We start from the raw sequence: 20,003 nt of genomic DNA, 5'->3' as shown, positions 1-20,003 counted from the left end.
CCTACCCTAGTCATCCTTTTATTCCTGACATACCTATAGAAAGCCTTTGGGTTTTCCCTAATCCTACCATCTAAGGACTTTTCATGTCCCCTTCTCGCTGCTCTTAGCTCTCTCTTTAGATCCTTCCTGGCTACCTTATAACTCTCAATCGCCCCAACTGAACCTTCACGCCTCATCTTTACATAGGCCGCCCTCTTCCCTTTCACAAGGGATTCCAATTCCTTATTAAACCACGGCTCCCTCACAAGACCCTTTACTCCCTGCCTGACTGGTACATACTTATCAAGGACACCCATTAGCTGTTCCTTGAACAATCTCCACATATTGAGGAGGGCAGACCAAAATGGAGTCCTTTTTCAAGGATCTGGAGTTTCCAGGCATGACCCCGAACAACAGCCTTTTCTCAATGTCCCCTTATCAGAGCATGAGGTGCAGGAGGCTGTGAAGCAGCTTCAGATTGGAAAGGAGCCCGGTCCTGACAGACTTCCCAGCGAATTCTATAAGGAATTTATAAACATATTGTTAGGCCCGATGCTCAACATGTTCAAGAGAGTGCAGAGGAGATTCTGTTGTCTGGGCTGGAGTGTTTCAGTTATGAAGTGAAACTAGGTAGGCTAAGGTTCTTTTCATTTGAGCAGAGAAGGCTGAGGTGGTACCTGATTGACGTAGATAGGAAAGATAGGAAGAAATTATTCCCCCTCAGGCGTGGTTTCAACTACCAGGGGATGTAGACTTAAAATAAGGAGAAGGAGTTTAGAAAGGTTTTAAGGAAGATTTATTTCACCCTGATGGTTGTAAATATCTGGAACTCACTGTCTGAAAGGCTGGTGGAGGTGGAAACTATCACAACATTTATGGGGTATTTAGATGAACAATTGAAATGCCATAGCATGCAAGGCTATAGACAAGTGCTGTAGAATGAGAATGACTAGGTGCTTGATGACCAGCACAGGCACGATGGGCCAAAGAACATCTTTCACATTGGAGAACTCAATGACACTCTGACCATATTTGTTTGTTTAATCCACTGAGCGCATCGAAGGCATGCAGCAGCCATTGCAGGGAATGCAAAAGAAGCCTTCCAGGGAAAATGAGAAACTTAACTCCAAACGGAATCAAAGCATTCTGAGATTATTAGTCTATAAAACAGCCAACCAAAATCCACATTCAAACCCATCAGCAAATAATGGGAACACACTCGGGTTCTTTCAAGAAGCAATGGCCCAAACTACAGAAGTACTGGTGCTGAAAGAAAAGCTTAACATCATGAATCAATGGAACTTGAACTCTTCAAAACATAACAAGAATTAGAGAAGTTGAACTACTTAAGAGACTGTTAGACTCGTAGAGTTACAGAATCATACAGCAGGAAACAGACTCTTTGGCCCAACTCATCTGTGCTGACCAAATTTCCCATTTGCCTACATTTGACCCATATCCCTCTAAGCCTTTCCTATTCGTGTACCTGTCCAAATGTCTTGAATGCTGTAACTATACTTGCATCTACTACTTCCTCTGGCAGTTCATTCCACCCTCTGTGTGAAATAATTGTCCCTCGGGTGCTGTAAAATTTAAAATCCCAGCCAGTAACAACCACACAACACAAGTCACAGTGTCAATATTAGATTAGATTTTTAGATTAGATTAGATTACTTACAGTGTGGAAACAGGCCCTTCGGCCCAACAAGTCCACACCGCCCCGCCGAAGCGTAACCCACCCATACCCCTACATCTACATTTACCCCTTACCTAACACTATGGGCAATTTAGCATGGCCAATTCACCTGGCCTGCACATCTTTGGACTGTGGGAGGAAACCGGAGCACCCGGAGGAAACCCACACAGACACGGGGAGAACGTGCAAACTCCACACAGTCAGTCGTCTGAGGCGGGAATTGAACCCGGGTCTCAGGCGCTGTGAGGCAGCAGTGCTAACCACTGTGCCACCGTGCCGCCCACGAATATCTGAAACAGTCTCCATAATACTGTATATTTTGAGTGATTATAAACTTAAAAAACTTCAGATAAAAAACTTTGTCAACAATGGATAAAGTTACATGATGTATAAAAGGCTGTGAGGTATCTAGCCAGTTATTAGTAGATCAACAATCACTAGGACCTGGCATTCTGCTTCCCACTCTGGACTACACTTCTCCCTGGTGCCTTGCTCCCTGCTTCATTTGAGATGGGGGGAGGGTAGGCAGCAGTGGAGTGGGGTGGGTGACAGGTCTGAAAGTTAACTAGGGAGTTTGTGTTTTTCATATAATTTTAATTCATTATTCAATGTTCTTATATCCCATCCACTACTTCCATATTGCCTGTTCAACTTGTTGGTTTATTTTTGTTACTACAGTGAAATAACTCCATATTGGCTGGTATCCTATCACCACGTCACCCTTTATTACAAGCGGAAAGTCCTTGACTCTGGCACAGCCTCGTCAGAGTCAGCACCCTGGAGTGTCAGAATCGCTGACATGCCTCTTTTTATCTGTCAGCCAGGGCTCCGTGATTGAACCATCTTAACAGGGAACTCCTATTTTAAGATGTTCAGCTGGCTGACCTGGTTACCATCATTACATACATGATTGTCACAAGTTTCCATGTTGTTAATTTGATTAGTTAGTCTGTATAGAATTGCACAATGTAAGCATCCCTGAGTTGCAAACTCAGCCCTGAGTTGCAAACATGTTCCTTGAACAAAATTTCAACAAAATGTTCCTTGAACAAAATGAACAAAATTTCATTATTCCTATGGTTATTATTACTGGGTAAGAGATTTGGCTAGAAATGTCTTTGCATATAAAGTTCTGATACTGTGGAACTTACCTCCAGTTTTAGTGGTTCAGACAGAAACATTTAAAAATAAAGCATATTTGGTGGATTCTGATAAAAATAATTGAGATGAAAGAGCAAGTTAGATAAACCTGATTAGAAAATTTGCATGCATGACATAGACTACTTAGGCCAAATGGTGTGTTTTCAGATTGTAACTTGTGGCTGCTATGAATGCTTTCAGCACAAGGAAGTTAATCTAGTACAATACTGTAAACAGGAAATTGCTCAACTGCACTGTACAATCTCTGCAGTCACAAGATATACGTGAGTGTTTATTTGTACTCGGTCATTTATTCAAGCTGCCTGGTGATGGCGTAAGTTTCCTAACGGAATGAAAAGTACACACCAAAGTCTGATTAACAAATGCATGTGACTTTGTTTTATACGCTGAGTGTATTTGACTGGAAGTAATAGCACCCAAGTCATTTATGTGAACAGTTGAAGCTGTAATCACTCAAGATCACCATGTGATCCTATTTCTTTTATAAGAATTATTTCAATCATGGGAACATCATCAATATGAGATGTCATTTAATTTTACTATAATAACTAATATTTACAGTTGGTTAGGTTATCGTAATATAGTCATTACTAGATAGCAGGCAGCAGCAGCTGAACAAAATAGTAAAAATGTTAATTCATGTACATATTAAACACAGTCATCATTAAAATGTCTGTAGTCAACTCACTGAAAGCCCTTTTTGAAAGCATCGCAGAGATATAATTTCAGTTCAATAGGTCACTGATTTTAAAGGAAGAAAAGACAATACAGTTATACATCAATTTTAATGACATCTTGTGTAAGATTATGCTTTTGCACTGTTTGTTACTGTATCATGTGTAAGAAAACAATGGAACAAAGGCTAATCATTAAGATAGTACTCAATGTATTTTGGTATTAATTTAAACTCACAAAACTATCATATAAAAGTAATTATAAATCTATATGCATATGTCAGTTAATAGCCACCCCAAAATAATTGGAAGCTGTTTTCAAAGAGACTCCTTGTTAAGGCATTGATTTAACCTCTAATAAGCGATGTTTGTTAATTAGAAATAATTGGATAATGGGTACATTTCCTTTACAACTGGGTCATTTTTAATAAAAGCTCATGAAACTGGACACTAGTGATTTGTAAATTCCCACAGGCACACAGCACCCAGAGGATAACTCCTTCTCTGCTTCAAGATAATCATGGTAAATTCTCAGCAGCTAATGAACCTCTACATTCTAGTTTTGTTAATTATTAGAGTGATCTTTATGATTGGTTTAACACTCACAACACAAAATGTTCCATCAATATAATAGTGTTAAGGATGTTTCTTCTGTTTGGCTGCTCCCCAGATTTCAGAGCAACTTGCTTCCACTCAGATTCCATGTGTTCTGAAGTAGCTGATAAGTCCAAGGGCACAATCTGATGACTCTGCCACATGTGGCTACTAAAGGGTCAAGAGCTGAGGTGTTAGGAGATTTCCATGCTTTCTCCTAAGCCGTGACTTTGCCTCTTGGTGCTTCTGACAAATTCTTTTGATCTGTTTGGTGAATCTTCTCCAGTTTGATTTATCACAGGCCAGGGACTCTCATAGGTCGGCAGAGATGTTTGGCCTCTACAGGGATGCTTTGAGGCCATCCTAAAGTGTTTCTGTTGTCCTCCAGGGAGGGTCCTATAGTGACAAGCCCCTAGTAACATAGTTACTTTGGGATGCTAGTGGCAGGCATATGAATGAAATGTCTCGCTCAATGGAGTTGACTTGAAAGTTATAAGTTTCTTAAGAATGTTCAGTCTCTATACTGCTCTTAACAACTGTGACTATAGCAGTGCTGTAAGTCATGGTACTGGATCCTCAGCTATTTATAATCCTGATGTAGACAAAGGTACAAAGAGTACCGTATCTAATTCTGCTGATGACGCAAGACTAGATAGGGAGTCTAAGCTGCAAAAAAATGAGTTTGTGGTGCAGTGATAGTATTCCTACCTCAAGACCAAAGAGGCAGGGATTCAAGTTCCACTTGAGCTACAGGTGTGCAATAACACCTGTGAATGGATGGATTAGGAAAACAAAGGTGAGCAACACTCACCATCCTGATTTGGAAATATAGAATTGTTCCATCACTGCTGCTGAGTTGAAATCCTGGGATCCCTCCCTAATATCATCGTGAGTCTACTGATACCAAATGGATTACAGTAGTTCAAGAAGGCAGCTCAGCATCACCTTCTCAAGGGCAATTAAGGATATGCAATGACTGCTGATCGAGCTAACTATGGCCATATGTCCTGAATAAATTTAAAGAAAGGAGGATACAAAAAGGCTGCAAAAAAAAATAAACAGGTTAATTAAATGGATGACAAGATGGAGCGGGGAAGTGACAGATTATTCACATTGGTAGCAAGGATAAGAAAAATAATATTTTTTAAAGGATAAGAGCCAATGGGCTGAATCTTACTATTTTTTAGCGAAGTGTGCATTCTGCCAAGTGTTTGGTGTGATTCCTGCAGCGATGCCCAGTTAATTTCTTACCTTATCTCATCAAACAGGCCTCATTAACTATCTACCCTCCTCCTACGGTCTCCTTCTCATCCAACGCTCATCTTACTACATACCACTCTTGGAAAACATGCCACCCATTGGATATCTATCTAGTAAGTGGCATCCCTTGTATTAGTGCCATCTTTAAAATGTCACTGAACATCACGGTAAGTGTTGGCAATCTGGCGTTGCCCCCTCACCTACAATGTCATAACAGAGCAGCCTCGGAGCCACACTGCCCACAATAATATATCCAGCTTGGCCAAGACTCCCTCACACAAACAACCCAATTCTCTCACCTCAAACATAGCTTAGCCACCGGGCTACACAATTTATAAGTTCTTAGTTACATGCTGTCTAAACACCCTCTCTAAATCCCCACTAGGTGAATCCAAAGTGGATCCAGTGGATCCAAAGAAAGGGAATTCATGCATTGCCTACAGGATGGCTTTTTGGAACAGGTTGTGATCCACGAGGGAGCTGGCTATTCAGAACTTGGTGCTATGTAACGAGCCAGACTTTACAAAAGATCTTAAAGTCAGGGAACGCTTAGGAGGCAGCGATCATAATACGGTAGAGTTCAGTCTGCAATTCGAAAGAGAGAAGGCAAAGTCGGATGTAATGGTGTTACAGTTAAATAAAGGTAGTTACAGGGGCATGAGAGAGGAACTGTCAAAAACCAACTGGAAGCAGAGTCTAGTGGGGAAGACAGTAGAGCAACAATGGCAGGAGTTTCTGGGTGTAATTGAGGAAACAGTACAGAGGTTCATCCCAAAGAAAAGAAAGATTGCCCAGAGGGTGGGAGGGGGAGGCGGTTTAGACATACATGGCTGACTGAGGAACTCTGGAAATGTATCACAGAAAAAGAGGGAGCCTATAATGTGGCCAAGAGCACTGGAAAATCAGAAGATTACAAAAACAAACAGAGGATAACAAAGACAGAAATAAGGAAGGAGAGGATCAAATATGAAGGTAAGCTAGCCAGTAATATTAGAAATGATAGTAAAAGTTTCTTTCAATACATAAGAAACAAACGAGAGGCAAAAGTAGAGATTGGGACACTCCAAATTGATGCAGGAAGGCTAGTGATGGGAGATAAGGAAATAGCTGAAGAACTTAATAAGTACTTTGTCGTCACAGTGCATAGAACATAGAACATGACAACGCAGTACAGGCCCTTCGGCCCTCGATGTTGCGCCACCCTGTCATACTAATCTGAAGCCCGTCCCACCTACACTATTCCATATATGTCCATTTGCCTGTCCAATGACGACTTAAATGCATTTAAACTTGGCGAATCTACTACCGATGCAGGCAAAGCATTCCATACCCTTACTACTCTCTGACATCTGTCTTATACCTATCCCCCCTCACTTTAAAGTTGTGTCCCCTTGTGTTTGCCGTCCCCATACTTGGAAAAAGGCTCTCGCTGTCCACCCTATCTAAACCTCTGATTATCTTGTATGTCTCTATTAAGTCACCTCTCAACCTTCTTCTCTCTAACGAGAACAGCCTCAAGGCCCTCAGCCTTTCCTCGTAAGACATTCCTTCCATACCAGGCAACATACTAGTAAATCTCCTCTGTACTCTTTCCAAAGCTTCCACATCCTTCTTATAATGCAATGACCAGAACTGTACACAATATTCCAAGTGTGGTCATACCAGAGCTTTGTACAGCTGCAGCATAACCTTCTGGTTCCAAAAATCAATCCCTCTATTAATAAAGGCCAAATCACTGTACACCTTCTTAACAACCCTGTCAAGCTGGGTGGCAACTTTCAGGGATCTGTGTACATGGACACCGAGATCTCTCTGTTCATCTGCACTCCCAAGAATCCTACCATTCCAATACTTTGCATTCCGATTACTCTGGCCAAAGTGTATCACCTCACACTTGTCCACATTAAACTCCATTTGCCACCTCTCAGCCAGCTCTGCATCCTATCTATGTCTCTCTGCAACCTACTACATCCTTCGTCACTATCCACAACTCCACTGACCTCAGTGTTGTCTGCAAATTTACTAACCCACCCTTCTAAGCCCTCATCCAGGTCGTTTATAAAAATGACGAACAGCAATGGACCCAACACCGACCCTTGCGATACGCCACTAGTAACTGGACACCAAGATTAACATGTTCCATCAACTACAACCCTCTGTTTTCTTTCAACAAGCCAATTCCTGATCCAAACTACTATGTCTCCCACAATCCCATTCCTCTGCATTTTGTATAATAGCCTATTGTGGGGAACCTTATCGAACACCTTGCTGAAATCCATGTACACCACATCAACCAGTTTACTCTCATCTACCTGTTTGGTCACTTTGTCAAAAAAGTCAATAAGATTCGTTAGGCACGACCTCCACTTCACAAAGCCGTGTTGATGTCCCTGATCAGATTATTCTTTTCTAGATGGTTATAAATCCTATCTCTTATAACTTTTTCCAACACTTTACCAACAACTGAAGTGAGACTGAAGTGAAGTCTGTAATTACCAGGGTTGTCTCTACTACCCTTTTTGAACACGGGAACCACAGTGCAGGACATGAATAATATCCCAACAATTAAGGAGAGTCAAGGGGCAGAGTTAGGTATGGTGGCCAATAAAAAGGAGAAAGTACTTGAAAAGCTAAAAGGTCTAAAATTTAATAAATCTCCTGGCCCAGATGGGCTACATCCTAGAGTTCTGAGGGAGGTGGCTGAAAAAATACCGGAGGTGTTGATTGTAATCTTTCAAAAATCACTAGAGTCAGAGCAAGTCCCAGATAATTGGAAAATGGCTGTTGTAACCCCCTTGTTCAAGAAAGGATCAAGACAAAAGATGGAAAATTATAGGCCGACTAGCCTAACCTCGGTTGTAGGTAAAATTCTAGAATCCATCGTTAAGGATGAGATTTCTAAATTCTTGGAAGTGTAGAGTCGAATTAGAACAAGTTAGCATGGATTTAGTCAGGGGAGGTCGTGCCTGGCATCCCTTTGAAGAGGTAACAAGTAGGTTAGACCAGGGAAACCCAGTGGATGTTATCCACCTGGACTTCTAAAAGGCCTTTGATAAGGTGCCTCACGGGACGCTGCTGAGTAAGGTGAGAGCCCATGGTGTTCGAGGTGAGCTACTGGCATGGATTGACGATTGGCTGTCTGACAGAAGGCAGAGAGTTGGAATAAAAGTTTCTTTTTCAGAATGGCAGCTGGTGACAAGGGTGTCCCACAGGGTTCAGTGTTGGGGCTGTAGTTGTTCACTCTATATATAAATGATCTGGATAAAGAGACTGGGGGCATTCTGGTGAAGTTTGTCAATTATGAAGTTAGGTGGATAGGCAGGTAGTTCTGAGGAGGTGAGGAGGCTGCAGTTTAGGAGAACTGTCTATGAAATAGCTGATGAAATTCAATGTGAGCAAATGCAAGGTTTTTCACTTTAGAAAAAAGAACTTAGGCATGGAGTATTTTCTAAACAGTGAGAAAATTCATAATCCCAAAGTACAAAGGGATCCAAGTGCTAGTACAAGATTCTCTAAAGGTTGACTTGCAGGTTGAGTCCGTGGTTAAGAAAGCAAATGTAATGTTGTCATTTATCTCAGGAGGGTTGGAATTTAAAAGCAGTGATGTACTACTGAGACTTTATAAAGCTCTGGTTAGGCCCCATTTAGAATACTGTGTCCAGTTTTGGGCCCCACACCTCAGGAAGGACATACTGGCACTGGAGCGTGTCCAGTGGAGATTCACATGGACGATCCCTGGAATGGTAGGCCTAACATACAATGAATGGCTGAGAATCCTGGGATTGTATTCATTAGAACTTAGAAGGTTGAGGGGAGATCTATTAGAAACTTACATGACAATGCATGGCTTAGAAAGGGTGGACACTGGGAAATACGGAGATACTCAGACTCGTGGGCATAGCCTTAGAAATAGAGGGGATCAATTTAGAATGGAAATGAGGAGACATTTCTTCAGCCAGAGAGTGGTGGGCCTCTAGAATTCATTGCCATGGAGTGAAGTGGAGGCTGGGACATTAAATGTCTTCAAGGCAGAGATTGATAAATTCTTAATCTCGCAAGGAATTAAGGGATACGGGGAGAGTATGAGTAAGTGGTGTTGAAATGCCCATCAGCCATGATTGAATGGCAGAGTGGACTCAATGGGCCGAATTGCCTTACTTCCACTCATGTCTTATGGTCTTAGTCTGTCTCTCATAAGGTAATGTCACACACAGGAAACCAATAAACAATTCAGAACATAAGTTTTAATTAACAACCAGCAAAAGTGAACACAAAATGAGTGAACACTGACTCAATACAAACCAAATACTGGCATCATAAACAATGATTATTTGATAGCTATTGATAACTTTCGGGACCCAGCTAGAACCAGATATCAATCGTAGTCCTGTGAATAAAATGTAGGACAAATCCAACCCAGCCAATCACTCTCCACTCAGTCTACTCTCAAACATTCTCAATTCCTATTAAGGTCATTCAACTCCTGACCTCATCACAACATTGATTTATAAATAGATAAAAGAGCTGAATTGCTGAGGTGAGGTGAGAATGACTGCACTTGACATCAGGCTGCAATTGACCAAGTGTGGCATCAAGGAGTCCTAGCAAAACTGGAATCAATGGGAATCAGGAGTAAATTCTCCTGTGGTTGGAGTCATACCTGACACATAGGAAGATGGTCGTAGTTGTTGGGGGTCAGTCATCTCAGATCCAGGACATGTCTGCAGGGGTTCCTCACAGGAGTGTCCTAGGTCTAACCATCTTCAGCTGCTTCATCAATGATCTTCCCTCCATCATAAGGTCAGAATTGGGGATGTTCACCAATGATTGCACAATGTTCAGTACCATTCATGACTCCTCAGATACTGAAGCAGTCCATGTTCAAATGCAACAAGATCTGGACAATATCTGAGCTGACATGTGGCAGGTAATATTCATGCCATACAACTGCCAGACAATGACCATCATGAATAAGAGACAATCTAACCACCATCCCTTGGCATCCAACAGTGTTACCATCACTGAATTGCCCACTATCAACATCCTGAGGTACTGAAGGCTAGTGCTCCAGAACTTGCTGTTGCCCTAGCCAAGCAATACAGTTACAACACTGGCATCTACCCGACAATGTGAAAAGTTGCCCTATACATAAAAAGCAGGACAAATCCAACTCGGCCAATTACTGCCCAATCAGTCTACTGTCAATCATCAGTAAAGTGATGGAAGGGGTCATCAATAGGGCTATTGACCAGAAACTCATCTGGACTGACCACTTAAACACAAAGGCTAAAGAGCAGATCAGAAGCTAGTAACACTGTAGCGAGTGACTCACCTCCTGACTCCTCAAAGCCTATTGATCATCTACAAGGCCCAAGTCAGGAGCGTGGAAGTGAATACTCCCCACTTGCCTGGATGAGTACAGACCCAATAACAGTAGGGCCTCCCTCCCACCCTCCTCCTCTAACCTAACTTTAAAGTCCACAGGTTATTGACTCAGTGTTCTTGTTTTTGGAGACAGTGTACAATCATGGCAGCGCAGGCGGTGGAATGTTCCTCCTGCAGGATGTTTGAGGTAGGGGTGACCACCGATACTCCTGCCGACTTCGTGTGCAGGAAATGCAGTCAGATCCTGATCCTCACCGAACGAGTTAGGGAACTGGAACTGGAGCTGGATGAGCTGAGGATTATTCGAGAGGCTGAGAGGGTGATCGATAGAAGCTACAGGGACATAGTTACGCCAGAGAACAGAGGTAGCTGGGTAACAGTTAGAGGTGGGAAGGGGAAGAAGCAGGCAGTGCAGGGTTCCCCTGTGGTCGTTCCCCTAAAAAATAAGTATGCAGCTTTGGAAACTGTTGGGGGGGACAGCCTTGCAGGTGTAAGCTGCAGTGAAGGGGTCTGTGGCTCTGAGATTCAGAAGGGAAAGGGGGAGAAGAGGAGAGCGCTAGTTATAGGGGACTCTCTAGTTAGAGGGACGGACAGGCGGTTCTGTGGACATGGGCGAGACTCTCGGATGGTTTGTTGCCTCCCAGGTGCTAGGGTCCGAGACGTCTCGGACCGTGTCTTCAGAATCCTTAAGGGGGAGGGTGTGCAGCCAGAAGTCGTGGTACACATTGGCACCAACGACATAGGTAGGAAGAGGGGTGGGGAGGTCATTCAAGAGCTCAAGGAGTTAGGCTGGAAGCTAAAAGCTAGGACAGACAGAGTCGTCATCTCTGGGTTGTTGCCGGTGCCACGTGATAGAGAGGCAAAGAATAGGGAGAGAGTGCAGTTGAACACGTGGCTGCAAGGATGGTGTAGGAGGGAGGGCTTCAGATATTTGGACAATTGGACTGCATTCTGGGGAAGGTGGGACCTGTATAAACAGGACGGGTTGCACCTGAACCAGAAGGGCACCAATATCCTGGGGGGTAGGTTTGCTAGCACTCTTCGGGGGGGTTTAAACTAATTTGGCAGAGGGATGGGATCCGGACTTGTAGTCCAGCAAGTAAGCTAGCTGTGTGTCAGGATGTCCAAGACTGTAGGGAGGCTGTGGAGAAGGTAGCACTGACAGGGACTACTTGCGGACACAGAGATGGGCTCAAGTGCGTATACTTCAATGCAAGGAGTATCAGAAATAAGGTGGGTGAACTTAAGGCGTGGATCGGTACCTGGGACTACGATGTTGTGGCCATCACGGAAACATGGATAGATGAGGGACAGGAATGGCTGTTGGAGGTTCCTGGTTACAGATGTTTCAGTAAGATTAGGGAGGGTGGTAAAAAAGGAGGGGGGGTGGCATTGCTAATTAGAAATGGTATAACGGCTGCAGAAAGGAAGTTTGAGGGGGATCTGCCTCTGGAGGTAGTATGGGCTGAAGTCAGAAATAGGAAAGGTGCAGTCACCTTGTTGGGTGTTTATTATAGGCCCCCCAATAGCAGCAGAGATGTGGAGAAACAGATTGGGAAACAGATTTTGGAAAGGTGTAGAAGCCACAGGGTCGTAGTCATGGGCGACTTCAACTTCCCAAATATTGATTGGAAGCTCTTTAGATCAAGTAGATTAGATGGTGCGGTGTTTGTGCAGTGTGTCCAGGAAGCTTTTCTAACGCAGTATGTAGATTGTCCAACCAGAGGGGAGGCCATATTGGATTTGGTACTCGGTAACGAACCGGGACAAGTGGTGGGCTTGTTAGTGGGTGAACATTTTGGTGATGGCGACCACAATTCTGTGACTTTCACCTTGGTTATGGAGAGAGATAGGTGCGCACAACAAGGAAGTTTTTACAATTGGGGGAAGGGAAATTACGATGCTGTAAGACAGGATTTGAGGAGCATACGTTGGGAGCATAGGCTGTCAGGGAAGGATGTGGTGGAAATGTGGGACTTTTTCAAGGAGCAGATACGACGTGTCCTTGATATGTATGTACCGATCAGGCAGGAAAGAAATGGTCGTGTGAGGGAGCCTTGGTTGACGAGGGAGGTTGAATGTCTAGTAAAGAGGAAGAAGGAGGCTTACATAAGGTTGAGGAAACAAGGTTCAGACAGAGCAGTGGAGGGATACAGGATAGCCAGAAGGGACCTGAAGAAAGGGATTAGGAGAGCTAAGAGAGGGCATGAAAAATCCCTGGCGGATAGGATCAAGGATAACCCCAAGGCATTCTATGCGTATGTGAGAAACCTGAGAATGACGAGAACGAGGGTAGGTCCGATCAAGGACAGTGGTGGGAGACTGTGTATTGAGTCGGAAGAGATAGGAGAGGTCTTGAACAAGTACTTCTCTTCAGTATTTACGAACGAGAGGGACCGTATTGTTGAAGAGGAGAGTGTGAAACGGACTGATAAGCTAGAAGAGATACCTGTTAGGAAGGAAGATGTGTTGGACATTTTGAACAACTTGAGGATAGACAAGTCCCCCGGGCCTGACGGGATATATCCTAGGATTATGTGGGAAGCAAGAGAGGAAATTGCAGTACCGTTGGCAATGATCTTCTCGTCTTCACTGGCAACTGGGGTGGTACCAGGGGACTGGAGAGTAGCGAATGTTGTGCCCCTGTTCAAAAAAGGGAATAGGGATAACCCCGGGAATTACAGGCCAGTTAGTCTTACTTCTGTGGTAGGCAAAGTAATGGAAAGGGTACTGAGGGATAGGATTTACGAGTATCTGGAAAGACACTGCTTGATTAGGGACAGCCAGCACGGATTTGTGAAGGGTAGGTCTTGCCTTACAAGTCTTATCGAATTCTTCGAGGAGGTGACCAAGCATGTGGATGAGGGTAGAGCAGTGGATGTAGTGTACATGGATTTTAGTAAGGCATTTGATAAGGTTCCCCATGGTAGGCTTATGCGGAAAGTCAGGAGGCATGGGATAGAGGGAAATTTGGCCAATTGGATAGAAAACTGGCTAACCGGTCGAAGTCAGAGAGTGGTGGTAGATGGTAAATATTCAGCATGGAGTCCAGTTACAAGTGGAGTTCCGCAGGGATCAGTTCTGGGTCCTCTGCTGTTTGTAATTTTTATTAATGACTTAGAGGAGGGAGTCGAAGGGTGGGTCAGTAAATTTGCAGATGATACAAAGATAGGTGGAGTTGTGGACAGTGAGGAGGGCTGTTGTCGGCTGCAGAGGGACTTAGATATGATGCAGAGCTGGGCTGAGGAGTGGCAGATGGAGTTCAACCCTGCCAAGTGTGAGGTTGTCCATTTTGGAAGAACAAATAAGAATGCGGAATACAGGGTTAATGGTAGGGTTCTTGGTCAGGTGGAGGAACAGAGGGATCTTGGGGTCTATGTACATAGATCTTTGAAGGTTGCCACTCAGGTGGATAGAGTTTGTAAGAAGGCCTATGGAGTATTATCATTCATTAGCAGAGGGATTGAATTCAAGAGTCGTGAGGTGATGTTGCAGCTGTACAGGACTTTGGTTAGGCCACATTTGGAGTACTGTGTGCAGTTCTGGTCGCCTCACTTTAGGAAAGATGTGGAAGCTTTGGAGAGGGTGCAGAGAAGATTTACCAGGATGTTGCCTGGAATGGAGAGTAGGTCGTACGAGGATAGGTTGAGAGTTCTCGGCCTTTTCTCGTTGGAACGGCGAAGGATGAGGGGTGACTTGATCGAGGTTTATAAGATGATCAGAGGAATAGATAGAGTAGACAGTCAGAAACTTTTTCCCCGGGTACAACAGAGTGTTACAAGGGGACATAAATTTAAGGTGAAGGGTGGAAGGTATAGGGGAGATGTCAGGGGTGGGTTCTTTACCCAGAGAGTGGTGGGGGCATGGAATGCGCTGCCCGAGGGAGTGGTAGAGTCAGATTCATTGGCGACCTTTAAGCGGCATTTGGATAGGTACATAGATGGGTGCTTAATCTAGGATAGAAGTTCGGCACAACATCGTGGGCCGAAGGGCCTGTTCTGTGCTGTATTGTTCTATGTTCTATTGTTCTATGTTCTATGCTTGATACCACCCAGGACAAAGCAGCCTGCTTGATTGGCACTGCATCCATAAGCATCCCTTCCCTCCACAACTGATGCTCAGTATCAGCAGTGTGTACCATCTATAAGATGCACTACAGAAATTCACCAAAGATCCTCAGACAGCACCTTCCAAACCCATAACCACTTCCATCTAGAAGGACAAGGGCACCTTCAAGTTCCCCTCCTAGCCACTCACCATGCTAACTTGGAAATATTTCACTATTCCTTCACTGTCGCTGAGTCAAAATCCTGGAATTCCCTGCCTAATGGCATTGTGGGTCAACCCATAGAAGGTGGACTGCAGCAATTCAAGAAGGTAGCTCACCGCCTTCTCAAGGGCATCTAGATACGGGCAATAAATTCTGGCCACCCAGCAATACCCACATCCCACATTTGAATAAATGAAAAGGACCCCTATAAGATTCCACATTATGAAATGACTATATACCAAGGCTTGGAGAAGCACAACTACTCATTCTGCTCCATAAGTAACCTGATATATTATTTTTGAAACCTACTCAGCTCCCAGGCCTGCAGGTAATGGTCCAGCTTACTGTCCCCTGCCTAATATTTGTATTGGGAGGTGGTTGGGATCTTGTGATCTATAGATTTAAGCAATTACAGCAATTTCTCTCCTGGAATTTATGCTCAGAATGATATTCTTGACTGGATTTTTATGGTAGGGATTGGGAAGGTTAATGGGATGGGGACTAAGTGCCTACAATTGGGTGTAAAACAATGGAAAAGCAATCAGATTATGTCACCTCACTGCTGTTTAGCCAATGGTGTGCAGTTAAAAGCTTGATGTTGGGATCTGCAATAGACAAAAAGCCAGAGCAGAATTCCAAACCAGTTTCCCCACACAATCACCACTACTGCATTAATTTTTCTTTAGATGTGGAAGTGAAGGGGTTGAGGAACAGAATATTCAGGTGAGGGTCTCTAAGTGATTTTCCCAAACTCGATATATCACAAATTAACACTCTGCCCCAGGGATCAATTAAATGTATTTTGTATTTGTTTTTGAGAAAGCAAACTGTTTAGTGTAATTTAATCACAGACTCCTTTTTGATTTTCGATAGATACCTTTTGGCTTTAGGGAGCTCTTTTTCCATTCAGTTAACACGAAGAGTTCAGGATTCCATTTATCTCAATTCCTCAGTACTTTATCTCAAATAAATATAAATCCAAGTTTACAGCTGATCATATCCTTAAAAGCCTTCGTCTCACTTCCCCTAACCTATTCCAGAGAGTCACTACCAATTTGTGCCTTGAACATTTTGATTTCAGGATTTTTTTGTACTTACTGAATTTCTCCCCTACATTGTAAAACATCAATCTCATTGGAATTTTTATATTCACATGTCAAATAAGATCATTCTTAAGTTGTCACCTATTTATTGCCTGTGCCAGCCTTTTAGGAGCTTTTTGTCAGCATTTGCTGGGATTCAAGCTTGACTTTCCTACATTTGGTATCTGGTAGAGGTTGCTTGTTGCTTAATTTAAAACTGATTTCCTGTGTAAACTTCAGCCTCTGTCTCCTTCTGTCCTTTCCCTCTTAAATTCAATTTCTCCTCATTAGAATATGGTAAAGCACTTCTACTTTCCAATTGCAATCTTGAATTCTGATACAGCTTTAGTGAAATTCTGCTGCATGTATTATAACTAGTGGCTTGGTAGTACAGAATATGGTTATTATTATAAAAGGTATATTTTGTCAAATATTTATATCTTGCAGTCATCAGGACTTTTGCATGAGTACCAATTTGGGGGAAAACCAACTCTGTATGAAGAGAAGGTGCTGATTAATTGGCGAGTTGAGTCAGATTGGTAGAGGTGTTGTCATGGAAAATGCACACATTAATGCTGATTGACAGTTAACAGCCAGGCTCTGTTTAAGTTTTAAACCTTGAAGGTTTAAAGGGAACACAGAAGCAAGGAAATCTATCATTGGAAGAGCTGAAACAGTAAGCATGGGAGAGACACAACTTGTACATAAGGAGCTGTTACTCACAGATTGTGCGTCCACCAGGGTCACTGTTTGAATTCATTGCCTGCTTCTCCGATTTTTGCTGTGATTTGTGAGGTTCTGTGACCCAATTTGCATGCCATTGTTATGCATTTTGAAGACTTCATGGCCCACTAAAATGAAAGTGAGTTTTGTGGATCATGAAACTCCACATGCTGGTGTTTGTCCACACTTCAGTGATGGGCAGGTATTCAGGAAGCTATCTTCCCATTGCCATGTGATCTTAAAAGGGATGGAAGACATTTAGACATCTTTCCCAACCAAAGCTCAATTAATCGATATTTATTGTCAATTACCACTTTCTTGAACTACCTCTGCTGGCATTTATCCATGTCTGAGGGACCTTCATTATGAAGGGACACTGCCAGATAAACTCTGGAAGCTATCTGGAGTCCCCTAATCACCATAAAATGCAGCCCAAATATTTGAATGAAGATGTTTGATCAGTTAGCTGCCTGAAAGAGACATGCTGGCAGCATATTTTCTTCAATTGCCCTTGGTCACGGGGAGGAAAGGAAATCAGCCAGAGTTTCCCTTCCTGGTTGCTACCAAGTGACCCTTTGTGCAAAGCATAGTTGTGTAGGCTGTCGGTGAGAATAGAATCAACTGTGATGTACTGAGAAATGAAGAATGAATCAATGAAGAATATTTGAGGTTCAGTGCTGATACAGAAGCTGGTGGCTTTGGTCTCAAACCCCAAAATGACCCAGTAGAAGAGAATACAAAATTGGAATTGCACAGAAAGAATTTCAATGCTCAATATAAGGAATTTCAGGAGAACTCCTTCCCGATCACCTTTTTCAGAGAGTCTCTCTACTATCACTTCCTGGGCAGTTGTTCTTGCATTTGATATTCAAGATGAATATTTTGCATATTTTGCAATGGCATTGGGGAAGGGAGGGAGTGCAGAGGAAGATAGTTGGAGTGCACTCCACCTGATTTACTGTTCAAACAGACATAGGAAAAATGTATTTAAAGCAATTGATTAAAGCTTTGGAGATATTTTTCCTCACACATTTCTGATCTTCTACAGTGGTGTGGGAGTTGCTACCAGCAGCATATTTACTCTTGTCATTAATCCTTAGAATCCATAGAATCTCTACAGTATGGAAACAGGCCATTCAGCACAACTAGCACACATCGATCCTCCAAACAGCAACACAGGGTATTTCCCATGGCTAATGCGCCTAACCTATGCATTCCTGGAAATTATGGGGCAATTTAGCAAGGCCAATCCATCTAACTTGCACATCTTTGGATTAAGACTTTTAATGTAAGAACTAGACTTAGTAACATGGTATTGGGGATACAACAGACATTTATTACAGCTCTTGATATGCTACACTCACAGTTATTTCATGTAGTGGACTAAGGATAAGAAATTTGGTTACAAAGAATAGTATGCTTTCATCAGCACAACATATTCCTTGAGGCCTCAGTTAAGGTGGAGTCTGAGACACTTATACCATCAGATCTCATGCTATGATATTGTGGTGGTATTATGAGTATATGTCTTCAAGATATGTTCCATATTAGCTGTGAGACAGAACATAATAATTTTCATCATGAGCTGCAACAATTGTTCACTTATCCTAAAACTCACCCTCATTGCATCTGTTATTTCACTTTTCACTCCACTGACCATGAATATTCCTGATGAAGGGCTTTTGCCCAAAATGTCGATTCTCCTGCTCCTTGGATGCTGCCTGACCTTCTGTGCTTTTCCAGCACCACAGTCTCGACCCTGACCATGAATATGACCAATCCATGACCACCAATATTCACTTTACACAGCTTCAGTGCTGACATCATTCAGCAGTTTTCTGAGATGCTGAATGACCTATAACCCAACCAGATATATTCAAACTTGCACTCGTTTTTTTCCCAAAAGTAAATTTCAAATGTCTACCTGTAAAATTAAACATGGGATATTAAATGGTAAAAACAACATTAACTTCATCCTAAGGTGTGGATCCCAAAATTAATCTGAACACGTTTACACAGGAACGTGCCTATTATAGAACCATCATACTCAACTTCATAATAATTCAGATTTGAAATTAATCAAACTAAACATAACTTATATTTTGGGAATAAGCTGGTTTAAATAAGAGGCATAAATGTAATAGTTATAGACTCTTTTTTTAGATCATTGACCGAGGATGAATTGAATGACCTTCATCATCCCTATGTACCTTGTGATTTTCTGATATTTTTCTCTTCAAAATGTTAGCATTGGGATAAAATGCTTAGGACCATTGCCTTTGAAGACCAAAAATGTACATAGCAAATGCCTGCAATTAGGAACCGAATGACCTTCTTTCTTAAATAACTGAGAGAGTATCCGCAGCTAACATCAAGGTCATGACTATATACAAACACAACCTTAATAGCCCCATTATGTTAGACATTCATAAAGCTGCATGTGAAATGAATGTAAAGGTGATGTTTTTATAGCCTGACCTGGAATAAAAATTAGTTTTAACTCATTTGACTAATCTAAGGTGATCACATCAGATTTAGAGAAGTATGCATGAACAAAGCTAGAAAATTCAAACTATCCAGCGGTGCTGAGTCACATAACTTGCAGGCACATATTAATATCAAACATAAAACCAGTGGATTAGTGCAGTGCAAATCAAATCTGTCTCAAAGCTACTTTATTGAAATTTGTCAGTCCACAATATGTTTAGATCTTTCAGGACTGTTAAATGCCTCAATTGATGGCATGAGTTTTAATCTCCAAGAACTTTTCTTTGGAACTTATAAAGATTTAAAGTTACTAGTGTTTAGAAACGTCTCAATGATAGAGAAAATAAATTCCCTGGAGAAACAGCCAATGTTTACAGAAAAAAGTCAGAACCTTTACAAAGGATTCTTAGATTTCCTGGAGAAGCTTTGTATCTGAGGCCCCAGGAAGGCCTGCAGTGCATGAAACAGCAAACACTGCGGTCTCCTAGTTTCCTCTGAAGTCTAGGGAACCAGCTATAAAACAGAAACTCTGTCAACACTGTACAACCTGCAATAAACTATTAAAGCAGGAATTTATGGTTGTGGTTATCTGCCTACTGAAATAATGTTGTTACAAGGCTGCCCTTGCAAGTCATCAGCAGATATTGCATGATAAAAATCAAAGATGCTGACATCTCAGTAATGAGTTCAAC

This window comes from Chiloscyllium punctatum, chromosome 2 (assembly GCF_047496795.1).
Source record: "Chiloscyllium punctatum isolate Juve2018m chromosome 2, sChiPun1.3, whole genome shotgun sequence".
Taxonomy (NCBI): Eukaryota; Metazoa; Chordata; class Chondrichthyes; order Orectolobiformes; family Hemiscylliidae; genus Chiloscyllium; species Chiloscyllium punctatum.
This window is presented reverse-complemented; position numbering follows the sequence as displayed.